This window comes from Mastacembelus armatus, chromosome 20, assembly GCF_900324485.2.
Source record: "Mastacembelus armatus chromosome 20, fMasArm1.2, whole genome shotgun sequence".
NCBI classification, from domain to species: Eukaryota; Metazoa; Chordata; class Actinopteri; order Synbranchiformes; family Mastacembelidae; genus Mastacembelus; species Mastacembelus armatus.
This window is the reverse complement of record NC_046652.1, coordinates 833976-846765: the sequence shown is the minus strand read 5'-3', so window position 1 is coordinate 846765 and position 12790 is coordinate 833976. Positions and strand designations below refer to the sequence as shown.

Sequence of the window (12790 nt, the reverse complement as noted above, 5' to 3'; positions counted from 1 at the left end):
TGAGTTCAGGACTGAAGGTCACAGGATCAGGTCTGGACCAGTCCCTCTACAGCTGGATCCTGGACACTCTTGGCTCTGTCTGTGTACAGGTACTATTTATATACTTCTAGCCTGCTTTTTAAAGATGCAAAACAACAACAAAGAAATGAGCAATGAGCATAAAACGACACCAAATGCCTTGTGATTCAGTCAGTGGGACAGGAAACAAAGAACCACAGCTGTTTTTTCTTCTTTGGACTGAAATATGATGGAACAGTTTCATTTGCCATCAGTGGATCGACTGATGTTTCTGCTGTGATCTGTAGTTTTCCTGAGTTGAAGTCCCTCCAGCTGCAGCTCCAGATGTTCTGGCTCCATCTAGTGGCTGAAACAAACAACAACACTTGGTCAGGCTGAAACTCTGAGCTCAGACATTTTCCACCTGACAGAGCTGAGAGGAGATCTGGCCACGATTCAAATCATCAGGACTCAGTGAATTTCCAACCAAATATGTCCTGATGACACAGGAGACTTTTCAGACCAAAGTCTTTCATATGTTCTGAAGGAAACACTGATGTTCCTGTAGGATCATGTTTAAGATCAACTGAAAGCAGCTGCTGAAAATTGTTCAGGGAGCTGCTGACAGACACACAGAAGGGAGCGACATTTCAAAATAAGAGTCTGCTCCAGATCACTGACACTTATTGGACAATTACTTTAATGAGGACTGGGATAGTCCTCTGATAGTCCAGAGACATGTTCAACACTGAGACCACCAGGCCTCTGGAGGGACCATTTCCACTGGGAGAGACTCTGAGAACTTCCTGTGATGTTGTTGACTTCCTGTTTGTGTTGCAGAGCGTCCACTCACTGCCACATGTGAAGAAGAGCAAAGTGTGAAGTCAGACTACATTTTAAAGTCCACAGAGAAGAAGGAGGAGGAAACAGGAAGTGGGAAGCAGGGTGAGTGTTAATATGACACCTGCACATATTGATCCATGTCATTGATGAATGTTGGGATTGAGTCTGGTTTAGACTTGTGTTTCCTGACGTCACAGTCACACTGTGTCTCTGGGATGGTTCCATCAAACTAATGTCCAATCAAAAAGAAGCTGCTGCCGTTACAGGGGGACAGCTGACTGGGTTTGTTCCTCTGGTCTCCAGGGTCCCTGGCTCCCCTCTCAGACCACAGAAAATGAGTCTTTGTGGGGGGGAAGAGGAGGACAGACCAGGGTCTCCAGGATCCAGCTGTCTGTCCATGAAGAGTGACTGGTCCAAAGATCGTCCACCAAACTTAAGTCTGGAACCTGGACCCTCAGACTCAGGGTAAGAGACAGTTTCTAGTGTAAACTGAGCTGAAGATGAGTCCATGGTCCAAATGTCTCATTCAGTCCATGGACATGTGGAGTGGACACAGTTCACTACTCAACATGTATGGACATTTACATCCAGCACATTAACTGTTTGTGTTTGCAGAGGGTGGTACCCCAGGCAGAGACCAGGATCTCCAGGATCCAGCTGTCTGTCCATGAAGAGTGACTGGTCCAAAGATCGTCCTCCAAACTTAAGTCTGGATCCTGGATCCTCAGACTCAGGGTAAGAGACAGTTTCTAGTGTAAACTGAGCTGAAGATGAGTCTGTGGTCTGGAAGACAAAATCCTGATCCACTAACATCAGGTGTCCTTTCCTGTGATTCATTAAACAAACCAAAACAATGCAGTGCTGTGGTGCTGGAGACCCGTTGGCTTCCCTTTGAGCTGCACTCTATGGTTGAGAGGAGATATCCAACTTTAAATATATATAGAATATATCAAATTTAGGCTGTGGGCAGAAAACGGACTTTTGTGCTGGAGGATCAGATATTTAGTCCGAAAAAACATGTTTCCTGGAAACATTTCAGGCCGACTGACACTAATCAACATATTTGTGGTTGGAGTTTCTAAGAGGCCGTGTCAGTAGTTAGTGTAGTCCCCGACAGAAACAACAAACCGAAGCTCTTCATCTGCATTTAAATGCAGTCGTCAGAAGGAATTCACAGCTTCCAGGTGGAAAACCATCTCCATGGTAACAGTCCCTCCCCTTGCACACCTCTGTTGACTGGTTGGTTTTTTCACTGCAGTTCACAGCGAGTGAGAAAGGACGTGAACATCCAGTCTAGAGCGTCAGCTCCAGCTGCAGAGCTAACGTGGTTAGTTATTAGTATTATTAAATGTCTCTGCATTACTTTGACTCTACGCAGCCAAAGCAGGTCCACAAAGGATGGAATATGAGACACAGCTCAATACTGTGCAGCACAGTAGTTCACTGAGCCAACCAGTCCCAATGAACACAGCTGCTTTTTGGATGCAAACACATGTGCAGCGTTAATGTTAATGTGTAAGATTGTGGCACCAATGAGGAACAGCCCATTAAAGAAACAGAGCTGTGCTTTATGCTCTGCTCTGTGATCATGGTTTAGGTTTGGTGTCTCTGTTTGTCGGCCGCTTTTCTGACTGATTATTAAAGTCATAAAGCCTAACACAGTCTGGGCCAGAACAGACTCGACCATCTGGCCCTTCTGTCAGTGAACATAGATGGTCTCAGTAGTATTGATTCTGAATTGATCAATGATCAGTTGATGTTGAAGGAAGCCCAGTTTGAATCAGCCTGTGTTATCACAGTCCAACCTGTTTCTAGATTCCCCTCTAGAGCTTTGTTGTATCAGCATTAACACAGTGTCATTCATTGTTTATTGTGCAGGGCTAAGGATTTACTTTGTCTGTGCAGTACCTGCATCTGCTACCATGGAAATACTTTGTGTCTCCATGTGCCACATCAGATTCCTCCCCCTCCTCCAACGATGCAGGCAAAGTTCTGCTTTCAAGTCTAACAACACGACTGAGAGTAGATATTATTTTATTGATGAGCTGAGCTATTGTTCAATTCTAATATCTGATCTTATCTAGCATGTTGATTCTGTGGCCTATTTATTCAGTCGCTCTGTTGGACTCTGCCTGCAGTCTTTAAAAAAAGGTGGAGATGCTCATCATTCGACCATTTCTTACACACACACACACACACCCCTACTGAGTACAAAACTGTAAATGTGTTCATCTTCCTGAATGTAAATGACCAATATAGTTTCATCACATGCTGACCCCCCTCAAAGTACTTGTTGATGCTGTCAGGTGGCCTATGACCTTACCAGGCCACTTCATAGGTCCGAAGCCCAAGTCAGGCATTAACAGAACCCTTTCCTGGTTTGGGTCAGAGCCTCCATTTATTGTCCACACATGGTGATGCTGGGGAAAACTCTGTGTCAGATCAGTCCAAAGGAGACTAGTGTGAGTTTATTTATCAGGCTGATGTTGGAGAGCTTTGGGTTCTGGTTTCATCCCAGTCCTCAAAGTCTGGTATCAGATCTGCAGAGTTTGATCAGTGAAAGAAGAAAAGAGAATCTATTTGTTTTGTGTTTCCTGCTGTACTGACCAGTTTGATGTCCAAGCTCAGCCTCTCCAGCCTGGATCAACTGGTTCTAGAGAGACCAGGAAAAGCAGGAATCCAGTTTCATACAAAAGGATATTTAACAGCAGTGACCCTCAGCACCACTAGTGCATGTGAGGATGTTGGTTCGTCTTCCTGCTGTCACTGCCAGTAAAAAGCTTCTGTTCACTGAGTAATAGAGAAGGACAAAAATCACATATTGTGATGTTTCTCCAAAAAATCCCAGATTATTTCCTCCAAAGGTTCAGGCCTGGATCCTCCTAACGTGGTCTCAGTCTGTGTATCTTTATGGAACGTCAGCTAAGTAGTTTCCTTGGCCAACGTCACTCAGCTCAGTACTTGAATATCTGTGGAAGTTAGCTAACGTTAGCTTAGCAATGTCTGGTTATAAAATGACGTCAGGCTGCGTCAGTTAGATCTCCTCTCTGTCTGCCGTTGCTATGGTTACCAGCCGATTGTCAGCATCCTGCTCATCCCAGTGGGTGGTTCTGACTTCAGCTCCATCCTGAGTTCTGTCCTGTTTTCCTCTCAGCGTCTCTGACAGCTGTCAGTCCCAGAGAAAAGCTCAGTCCTTTAGAAACTTTCAAACTTCCTGGCTGTGGAACAGGATCAGCAGTTTGTGGACTCAGAGCTCCAGAGACAGAGAACTGATCAGTGACTGATGGGATATCAATAAAACCATGTTTCTGTTTGCATTTGGCGGTATCCCAGACGAAAACGAGGTTCTCCAGGATCCATCTGTCTGTCTGTGAAGAGTGACCAGTCCAAAGGAGATCCTCCAACCTTCAGTCCTGAACCTGGACCTTCAGACACCAAGTAAGAGCCTGTTTCTAATGTGAACTGAGCTGAAGATGAGTCAGTTCTTATACAGATTTGAAGGCACCAAGTAGGCACCAGGGACCAGATTCCCCAAACTCTGTGTTTGCAGATTCCTGTCTTTGTGTGAACACAGTGTGTAGTCCAGAGCCTTCGTATAGTCTGCCTGTAGTCAGAAGGAAAAAAATAGTCCCCAGTTTTCATATATTATCACACACACACACACCTACTGAGTGCAAAACTGTAAAAATGTTCAGATTGTTAAAAACGTTTTATCACACACACAAGAAGTGTCAAAAAGTTGCATTTGTACGTTTGTGCATCCACAAACAGGCTAATAGGTTTTGCGACACCTGGTGGCAGAAAGAGGAACTGCACTTTGGATTTTTTCGCCCAGTGCAGGATTAAAACCACAACATTCCTGATGCAAAGCCACAGCCAGGGCACCACAAACATACTGCAGTGTCTCTTGCTGTTCTGCTCTGCAGAGACACTGTGTGTGAACACATTAGGCCTGGGCAAGTTTCTGGTTCGATGCTACACCCAGTTTGAAAAAGTCAGATTAGATGTTTTTCAGATCAAATATTTTTGTTTGTGCAGAAGAGCAGCTGGTGTATGATTCTACAACGTCAGAGCCTCCTACAGGCTACAGATAAAACTTTGTTTAGACTCATTGACAGAAAGTTCTGGCTTTGAATTTCCAACACTGTTCTTCCTGTTTCTACATGGAGTGGAACTAAAAAGGTCAAAACAACTTGAAGATTAAAACCCAAGTACGAAAAGACGCAGACGACACAACTTAAAGAAACTTTGACTAAGCTTCTGAATGACCTCTGCAGACCAAGGGGTGGAAGTCCTGTGTGTGTTTCCTGAGCTGGCTGCCATCGTCTGATTGGTAGAAGCTCTGCAAGTTGTGGCTTCTGATTCAGAACTAAATCTGCTTCAGATTGGTGGGCTCTGGGAAGTCCACACCCTGCTTCTGGAGCTTCTTTGCAGGTTTCTGGTTCCAGCGTGGCTCAGTTTGACATGCACTTTGGGATCAATCCCCATTTCAAACCTTCATGTCAGGGAACATCTAGATTCCCGTGGTCGACCGCCAACAGGAAGTCACTAATTCCTTTGACATATTTAGCTGCATGACGTCGTTCCGTCGCTGGCTGTCTAGGTGGTGTCCAGCAAGCGATGTGGGCTTCATAGACAATTGGGCCACTTTCTGGGGAAAACCCGGTCTGATAGCGGGGGACGGTATCCATCCCACTTTGAATGGTGCAGCTCTCATCTCTAGAAATTTGGCCGAGTTTATTAGCCAACCTAAAGCCTGACAATCCAGAGTGGGGACCGGGACGCAGAGACGCATTTACTAATCTCTGTTAGTAAATGATTTGATAACTGATCACCAAATTGACTTACTCTGTCTTACTGAAACCAGGTTACAGCAGGATGAATATGTCAGTCTGAATGAATCAACCTCCCTCAGTCATAAAAATTATCATGTTCCTCGAAGCACAGGTTGAGGTGGAGGAGTAGCTGCAATCTTCCACTCAAACTTATTATTAAACTTTCATCCTCAGAACAGTTATAACTCATTTGAGAGCCTCACTCTTAGTGTCTCACATCCAAACTGGAAAACACAAAAACCAGTTCTACTTGTCATTTGGGTACCATCCACCTGTCCCTTACTCAGAGTTTTTAACTGAATTCCCAGACTTCCTGTCTGATTTAGTGCTTAGTTCAGATAAAGTCATTATAGTGGGAGATTTTAATATTAATGTAGATGTTGAAAATAACAGCCTCAGCATTGCATTTAATTCTATATTAGATTCAATTGGTTTCACTCAAAATGTTAATAAACCCACCCACTGTTTTAATCGCACCCTTGATCTTGTACCGACCTATGGCATCGAAATTGAACATCTAATAGTTTTTCCCCAAAATCCTGTTTTGTCAGATCATTCTTTAATAACTTTTGAATTTAAGATGATGGATCATGCAGCGTTTGGAAGAAAATTCCACTAAAGCAGATGTTTATCTGACAACACTGTTAATAAATTTAAGAAAATGATTCCATTTTTATTTACATCTATGCCAAGTATAAACATAGTGGAGGGCAGCTGCCTCAATCCCACTCCCTACCAAATTGATCATATTGTTGACAGTGCTGTAGCCTCACTGTGTGAAACGCTTGATACTGTAGCCCCTCTGAAAAAGAAGTTAGTGAGTCAGAGAAGACTAGCCCCATGGTATAATTTACATATTCGTAAGACCTCAGTTATGTTTAGACTGCTTCTCTCCCATAGATCTCTCTGAATTTCCATCAGTAGTTGCTTCATTGAAATCATCAACATGTCTCTTAGACCCCATTGCGACTAGACTGCTTAAAGACACCCTGCCATTAATTAACTCATCTTTATTAGACTTGGTAAATTTATCTCTAGTATCAGGCTACGCACCACAGGCCTTTAAGACTGCAGTAATCAAACCCTTACTCAAAAAACCTAGTCTTGATCCAGGAGTCTTGGCTAATTATGGACCAATATCCAACTTGCCATTTATTTGTAAAATCCTAGAAAAAGCTGTTGCTAAGCAGCTGTCAGACCACTTACACAGGAAAATGTTAAAATGGGTCCAGTCCTATTTATCGGACAGATTCCTTTTGTTCATGTCCATGATGAACCTTCCACACGAACAAAAGTTAGTTATGGAGTTCCACAAGGCTCTGTGCTAGGACCGATTCTGTTCACCCTGTACATGCTTCCTTTAGGCTATGTCATTAGGAAGCACTCTATTAATTACCACTGCTATGCAGATGACACTCAGTTGTATCTATCTATTAAACCTGTTAACACAAACCAGTTAAGCAGACTTCAAGCGTGTCTAACTGACACAAAGGCCTGGATGACCAGTAACTTTTTACTTTTTAACAGAAGTCATTGTATTTGGGCCAAAAAATCTCAGAAATAACTTTTGTAAAATTATAGCTACTTTAGATAGCATAGCCCTGGCCTCCAGCACTACTGTAAAAAACATTGGAGTTATTTTTGACCAGGACATGTCCTTTAACTCACACATAAAACAAATCTCTAGAACTGCCTTCTTTCACCTGCGCAACATTGCCAAAATTAGGAACATCCTGTCTCAAAATGATGCAGAAAAACTAGTCCATGCATTTGTTACCTCAAGGCTAGATTACTGTAACTCATTACTATCTGGATGTCCCAATATCTCCATAAAAAGCCTCCAATTAATCCAGAATGCCGCAGCCAGAGTTCTGACAGGAACTAGCAAGACAGATCATATTTCTCCTATATTGGCTTCTCTTCATTGGCTCCCTGTAAAATACAGAATAGAATTTAAAATCCTTCTTCTCACATACAAATCCCTTCATAATCAAGCTCCTTCATACCTTAAAGACCTCATAGTACCATATTATCCCAATAGACCACTTCGCTCTCAGCGTGCAGGTCTACTTGTGGTTCCCAGAGTTTCCAAAAGCAGAATGGGAGGCAGAGCCTTTAGTTATCAAGCTTCTCTCCTGGGTTCAGGAGGCAGACACTCTCTGTACTTTTAAGGCTTAGACTTAAAACCTTCCTCTTTGACAAAGCATATAGTTAGGGCTGGCTTCAGGCAACCCTGAACCATCCCTTAGTTATGCTGCTATAGGCCTAGACTGCCCGAGGACCATCGATGCACTGAGCTCCCCTACCCTAACCCCCCTCTCTTCCCCTCCCCTCTCTTCCTCTCCTTCCACCTCACATGTATATTCCACCAGTGAATGTCACTAACCTTGTGCTCTCTCTCTCCCCTAGTTTGTGCTCTCTCCCTCTCTCTCTGTTCTCTCTGTACTTTCTGCAGGTGTCCCTGGTCCTGGAGCTGTATATTGCTGATGTGCAGTTACTGGCCCGACCAACCTGCACTGTCTATTTGTTGTTTATTGTTGCTATTGTTTTCTCTCTGCTCTATCCACTCACCCCAACTGGTTGAGGCAGATGGCCGCCCAAACTGAGCCCGGTTCTGTTGGAGGTTTTCCTCTCCACTGTCGCCAAGTGCTTGCTCGTAAGGGAATTGTTGGGTTTTTAGTTTTAGTTTTCGTAAAATGCCTTGAGATGATTTGTATTGTAATTTGGCGCTATACAAATAAAATTGAATTGAATTGAATTGAATTTAATTTAATTTCACAGCCCAGTATAAGGAACCTGTTAGATATGAGTGTTCAACAGATGATTTGTTTTAGAAGAGAAACTTCTGATGAAAACACAGAGAATAAATTCTTGTTCACAGCTTGTTAGAAAGAAACAGTCAAATCCACTTCTTTTCTAAACTGTAGTGTCTTAAACACTTAAAGAGACACAGACCAAACAAGTGACACACCATCATTTGAATCGAACATCACACTGTGAGGTGTCAAAGAGAGACAAGAGCCATATGACAAATGGTTTTGGTTTCAGTCCTAAAGGTTGGAGGGAAGTCTCTGTGTTCTGGTAGGTCCTGTATGTAGACAGGAAGAAGAGATGAGGAAGCAGATGTGGCACATCTGTGCTTGGACGCTGAGGTTCAATGGTTCTTTCAGTCCTTTGTCAGCAGTTGGACTGGAAGCTGTTGGTAGTGACAGGCTGTGGTATGTTGTTATGGTGTTAATTCATTGGATGTCCAAAAATCCTGTTGGTTTCCCTCTGGTATGGAACAGGAACATGGATATTTTGAAGGTATTGCATCAAAGTTAGTAATCCCAGTGTTCTGAAATCCATAATACATGTAGAAAGATCCAATGATAATATGGAAGTAGTCAAACACATCAATACATTGAAAATCCATCAAGCTCCTCCTCCAAGACAGCTACAGCAGTGTCTCCACAGTCTGCACTGAAATAGAGCTCAGCCTGTCTACAGTGGTAGTGACTGAAAACATCCTAGTTGTTCCCAGTCTTATGTTTGCAGTCTCCTGGTGCTGCTGTTGCATCAGGAATGCAGTGGTTGAAACCCTTCCAAAAAACTCCAACATGCAGTTCTCCTTCAGTTTCCTGCTGTTATTGTGCAGCTTTGAAGGGATTGATCCACTTCCAGACCTTGTGTCATTGATGCACTTTGGAAAAGGAAGTTGGTTCTTTTTCACTCGAGTTAGTAAAATGATTCCATCTCCTTTGTTCAGACTGAGGAGTCTCATTGTTTGATGACTTTATTTCTGCTGTCACATGGAAATGTTTCTGTCTTATCACTTTTTCTGTTTCTCACCACATTTCTCTTCTTCTCCCTTCTTTCTTTCCCTCAATTCAATTCTTTCCCTCAGTTCAGCTGTGGAGGAAAACTGATTTAAAGCCATCTGGGAGACAGCTGGGAGTTTCCAGCTTCTGTCCAGTCAAACAATAAGAAAGTTTCCTCACTCAACATGTCTCCACCTCAACTAATCCCAGTTTGTTTCATGTCCACAGGGACAGGACTAGGACTCAGGTCTCTGAGGAGCAGCGACTGTCCAGCTGTGCTTTGTGTCAGGACGTCCTGAAGGATCCAGTCTCTACCAGCTGTGGACAGTGGTTCTGCAGACAGTGCATCACCTCATACTGGGACCAGTCTGGTTCACCAGGAGACTGTCCCTGTCCCCAGTGTGGAAAAAGACCCAGAACCAGTAACTGATTGTTCTACATTTGTGTTGGTCTTTCACAGTCGAGATTCTGTGTCACACAAACGTCTGTTTGATTGGACCCTTTTTCTTGTCTTCCAGTGCACCCTTGTCTGCAGGAGGTTTTAGATCAACATAAGACCAGTCTGAGGACAAGATGTGAACGTGTGACTGAAGGACCTGATCCAACAGGAAGTGGAACCCTCCTCAACAGGATCTACACTAAGCTCTACATCACAGAGGGACTGAGTGAAGAGGTTAATACCCAACATGAGGTCTGGCAGCTGGAGACCACTTCCAAGATAATGAAGATAAAAAACGAAGATAAGGAGGAGAAAGACAAGATCCACCATGACACCCCAATTAAATGTCATGACATCTTTAAAATCTTACCTAAGAAAGAAAAACAGGCAGACAAGCAAGGTTCGTATGACAAAGATAGACCCATCAGAGTGGTTCTGACTAACGGCGTCGCTGGTGTTGGAAAAACCTTCTCAGTGCAGAAGTTCAGTCTGGAGTGGGCACAGGGCTCAGAAAACCAAAACGTCAGTCTGCTGGTCCTGCTTTCGTTCAGGGAGCTGAACCTGATCAAAGATGAGCAGATCAGTCTTCTCAGGCTGCTCCATGTTTTCTATCCAACATTACAGAAGGTCACAGCAGAGCAGCTGGCTGTCTGTAAAGTTCTGTTCATCTTTGACGGCCTGGATGAAAGCAGACTTTCACTGGATTTCAATAACAGGAAGGTGGTGTCTGATGTCACACAGGAGGCCTCAGTCAACGAGCTGCTGACAAACCTCATCCAGGGGAATCTGCTTCCCTTGGCTCTGGTCTGGATAACTTCCCGACCCGCGGCGGCCAATCGGATCCCTCCCACGTGTGTGGACAGGCTGACAGAAGTCCGAGGCTTCACTGACGCCCAGAAGGACGAGTACTTCAGGAGGAGATCCAGGGATGAAGAGCTGTCCAGCAGAATCATCTCACACATCAAGGCATCCAGGAGCCTCCACATCATGTGTCAAATCCCAGTCTTCTGCTGGATCACTGCTACAGTTCTGGAGCACATGTTGACCACAGAGCAGAGAGGAGAGCTGCCCAAGACCCTGACTGACCTGTACTCACACTTTCTGCTGGTTCAGACAAACAGGAAGAAGCATGAGGGACATGAGACGAGTCCACGGCAGCTGACGGAGGCTGACAAGGAAGTTCTTCTGAAGCTGGGGAGGCTGGCGTTTGAACATCTGGAGGAAGGAAACATCATGTTCTACCAAGAAGACCTGGAGCAGTGTGGTCTGGATGTCCCAGAGGCCTTGGTGTACTCAGGAGTCTGTACAGAGATCTTCAAAAGAGAGAGTGTGATCTTCCAGAAATCAGTCTACTACTTTGTTCATCTGAGTGTTCAGGAGTTTCTGGCTGCAGTCTACATGGTCCACTGTTACACCGACAGGAAGACACAGGTACTGGAGAAGTTCTTAGCACAAACCCTAAATGACTTCCTGTTGAGAGTCATGGAGAAATCCCAGAAAAGTAAAAGTGGTCATCTGGACCTGTTTGTCCGCTTCCTTCATGGCCTCTTTCTGGAGTCCAACCAGAGAGTCTTTGGAGACCTGCGGCATCAGACAGACCAGACCAGTCCAGAAACAATCCAGAGAGCCATCAACAACCTGAAGGAGATGAACATAGATGATATCTCTCCTGACAGGAGCATCAACATCTTCCACTGTCTGATGGAGCTGAACGACCACTCAGTCCATCAGGAGATCCAAAAGTTTCTTAAGTCAAAGAAGAGATCAGAGAAGAGATTCTCTGAGATCCAGTGCTCAGCTCTGGCCTACATGCTGCAGATGTCAGAGGAGGTTCCAGATGAATTGGACCTGAGTAAGTACAACACATCAGTCCAGGGACGACAGAGACTGATTCCAGCTGTGAGGAACTGCAGAAAGGCTGTGTAAGTCCAGATGTGATCATCACCATAATGTTCCTCTTGTTTATTGTGAGAATGACAGCAGCTGGATTTTGTCCCAGATGTTCTTGAGCTGTTCCAAATGGTGTCACGCCAAAAGCTGCATATGTTCCTGTTGTTTTTTTCTATCTGTCCAGTGAATGAACACAGTTCTTCTTTTTCTTTCCAATGGTTTTTCCATGGGACACATTTTTCTTCTGTTTCTCTTCACACACTGATGTTTTTCTGCCACATGTGAACAAATGTCCAACATTGGAATAAACAGAGACAGGCCTGTTGTGGAAGTTCCAAAGGAACTCAGTTTTCTCTGCTTCCTGTCCAAAATGAAAGCAGAACAAAGATGAAGCGTGTGCAGTGTGACAGAGAGTGAGAAGAATTCTTATTTCATGTCCAACCCACTGAGAGAAGATCAGCTGAATCACTGATGTGAAGACACAACAGGACATGTCCCTGTTTGACATCAAGTGATTCAACTCAATATGTTGTCTCTGTCATAATAACAGCTTTTCTAATATATGTGTCCTCACGGACTTGTTAAATCTGGACTCTCAGAGACTCACTGTGAAGTCGTGGTCTCAGCTCTGAAGTCCAACCCCTCCCATCTGACAGAATTGAACTTGGGATGGAACAACGACCTGCAGGATTCAGGAGTGCAGCAGCTGTGTGGTGGACTGCAGAGTCCACACTGTAGACTGGAGACTCTGAGGTCAGTTCACTGACTGTTACTATTGTAGATCTTAGATGTTGAATACACAACTAAAGCTCCTGTGAATGTTGGTTGTTCCATTCAGTGTTTTCATTGTTCTTCTATTCTCAGCAGACTAAAAAGTGATTCCTTCAGTTTCACTTCATTTCACTGAGCTGTCTTCAATAATGTGTGTTCACTGGGATTTCTCCCAGTTACTGAACTCTTGGTTTCTACACAAACTGTAGAAACTG

At 44.1% G+C, this 12790-nt stretch overlaps 1 pseudogene; it reads left to right on the top strand.

Annotated features, from left to right (window-relative positions):
- The first annotated feature begins 992 nt into the window (after window positions 1-992).
- Window positions 993-11917, top strand: LOC113121451 (protein NLRC3-like; annotated as a pseudogene).
- Window positions 11918-12790: the final 873 nt, after the last annotated feature.